The 2,811-nt window shown below is 42.6% G+C and overlaps 1 pseudogene; it reads right to left on the bottom strand.

Moving 5' to 3' along the window:
* Positions 1 to 916: 916 nt before the first annotated feature.
* Positions 917 to 2,095, bottom strand: LOC129053474 (actin, cytoplasmic 2-like; annotated as a pseudogene).
* Between the last annotated feature and the right edge of the window lie 716 nt (positions 2,096 to 2,811).

The raw sequence follows: 2,811 nt of genomic DNA, 5'->3' as shown, positions 1-2,811 counted from the left end.
TAATTATCAACTAGCTTAAGCTGACAACTTTTGTCATATAAAAACTATAGACATTTACCCTCTGTTCCAATTATGTTTTTGATGTCACAATTTATGTCTTTTAATACAGTGTCTTCCTTAAAATCCTATTGGTGACAAGTCTTTTGCTGAATGATTTCAAGCTCCTCCTTTTTTTGTTTATTTTCCCTTAGTGCTTTTAGAATTTTCTTTATTTCTCAACCTTTGAGAGTTTGATTCTTTTTTTGGCAGCACTTTTATTTTTTCTTACACAGTGATGTGTTGCTGAGTCCTAACGTTCTCATATAACAGTAGAAACAAAAATTTGTTATCATGTCTTTAAAGAATCTAGAATATCATACAAAAAAACTTACATAAATTAAAAGGATGAATACATTTACAGGTGTAAATGCAAACTGCTTTCAACTCAAGGCAAGTGACAGCCCACGGTGTTCTGGCAAAAAACATCAGCTAAGAAAGGAAACTGGGTCCTATGGCTTGGGCTTTTCAACCGTGACAGAGAGGCAGGACAGAAGCAACTAAGTCAGGAGTCCTTGCTAGCCGCTAGAGAAATCCCAGAACACTCAGCCCTGATACATTAATACCCAGCACAGATCAGAGACTGCTGGCCATGCAGACTCACCAAGCCACAGGCTTGTCTTCCACAAGCACGTTCTTACCTCAGTCATGAAGTGACCAAGCCACGTGCACTAAAGTTTGAGCTCAAAGATATGTACACAGTATTAAACAAATACCAAGGGGAACAACTAACTTGAATACAAGGTCAAAATCAGCAACAAGTTCTATGATCCAGTGCTGATGATATCAGATACAAGCTTCAAAGACAATTTCTTCTCAAAGGCTTATTCCAGTTTCATGAGGCTAGCATGAGGTGTATGCATTTGCCAAGGGCAAATTTATACTTCTTCTGTATTAACCTATGCAGCAAATGCTACACATCTGCTCAGTCCATTTAGAAGCATTTGTGGTGGACGATGGAGGGTCCCAACTCATCATACTCCTGCTTGCTAATCCACATCTGCTGGAAGGTGGACAGTGAGGCCACGATGGAGCCACCAATCCAAACTGAGTACTTGTGCTCTGGTGGTGCAATGATCTTAATCCTCATATTGCTGGGCACCAGGGCAGTGATCTCCTTCTGCATTCTGTCAGCAATGCCTGGGTACACGGTGGTGCTGCCAGATAGTACCATGTTGGCATACAGGTCTTTGCAGAGGTCCACGTCACACTTCATGATGGAGTTGAAGGTGGTCTCGCAGATGTTGCAAGATTCCATGCCCAGAATGGAAGGCTGGAACGGCACCTCTGGACACTGGAACCACTCGTTGTCAATGGTGATGACCTGACCATTGAGCAGTTCATAGCTTTTCTCCAGAGAAGAGGAGAATGTGGCAGTGGCCATCTCCTGCTTGAAGTTCAGGGAGATCTAGCATAGCTTCTCCTTGATGTTGTGCATGATTTCCCACTTGGGTGTGGTGGTGAAGCTGTAGCCTAGCTTGTTGAGGATCTTCATGAAGTTCTCAGTCAAGTCCCAGCCAACCAGATCCAGATGCAGGATGGCATGGGGAAGGGATTAGATCTCCCAGAAGGGCACCGTGTTGGTGACCCTGTGTCCAGAGTCCATGAAAATGCCAGTGATACACCCAAAGTCATAGAGGGACAGCACATCTCTGATGGACGCATACATGGCTGGGGTGTTGAAGGTCTGAAACATAATCTGAGTCATCTTCTCTCTGTTCGCCTTGGGATTCAGGGGTTCCTTGGTTAGCAGCACTGGCTGCTCCTCTGGGGCCCCATGCAGCTCATTGTAGAAGTGGTGCCAGATCTTCTCCATGTTGTCCCAGTTGGTGACGATGTCATGCTTGATGGAGTACTTCAGGGTCAGGATGCTGCGCTTCCTCTGGGCTTCGTTGCCCACTTAGGAGTCCTTCTGGCCCATGTCCACCATCACGCTCTGGTGTCAGGGGCAACCCACAATGGAGGGAAACATGGCTCGGGGAATGCTGTCCCTAGCAAAGCCAGTTTTGCACATGCCAGAGCCATTGTCAATGACCAGCATGGCGATCACTTCTTCTATTGCGATGGGCGGAGGAGTGGGATAGTGGAGCCGCAGAAGAACAAGGTGAGGGAGCTGGCAGTGGTGACTGGGAGCGAGAGTTTGATTCTTGTTTGTTGTGGGATAGTTTTATGCAGTGTTAATCTTTTTTGTAGTTTCCGATCTTTCTGAACCTATATATTTATATTTCTCTCAAATTTTTGAAAGTTGTTATTATTCATTTGAATATGCTGTATATAACTTCCTTTTGCTGAACTCTTTCATGAATATTGCTAAATCTTAGATTTTCTTATTTAAGGTAATTCTGTATATCTGGTAAATGTTCTTCATTCTTTTTGATTGTTTTTCTGTTTTGTTCTTTGTGAATTTCTTAATAACCTCTGTTAATTTACTTTTCTTTTCTTTTTTCTTTTTCTTTTTTTTTCTTTTTTTTTTTTTTAGACAAAGCCTCTCTGTGTTGCCCAGGCTGGAGTTCAATGACACCACATTAACTCCCTGAAAAATCAAGGTTTCACCATGATGTCCAGACTGGTCTTGAACTGCTAACCTCAAGTGATCAACCCATTTCAGCCTCCCATGATAAAGCAGTGATGGAGTTTCTACTGCTATATTAAGTGAATTGTTCTTATTTTTAGTCTTTCATTCCTTTTTTATTGTCTCTAGTGAACATTGGAGACCAACAGCTATCTGAACACTTGATACCATGCTCTATTCACTTTGATCTCATTATCTCTTAC

Source organism: Pongo abelii, chromosome Y (genome assembly GCF_028885655.2).
Source record: "Pongo abelii isolate AG06213 chromosome Y, NHGRI_mPonAbe1-v2.0_pri, whole genome shotgun sequence".
Taxonomy (NCBI): domain Eukaryota; kingdom Metazoa; phylum Chordata; class Mammalia; order Primates; family Hominidae; genus Pongo; species Pongo abelii.
The sequence above is the reverse complement of the archived record's forward strand: the minus strand, read 5'-3'. Positions and strand labels throughout refer to the sequence as shown.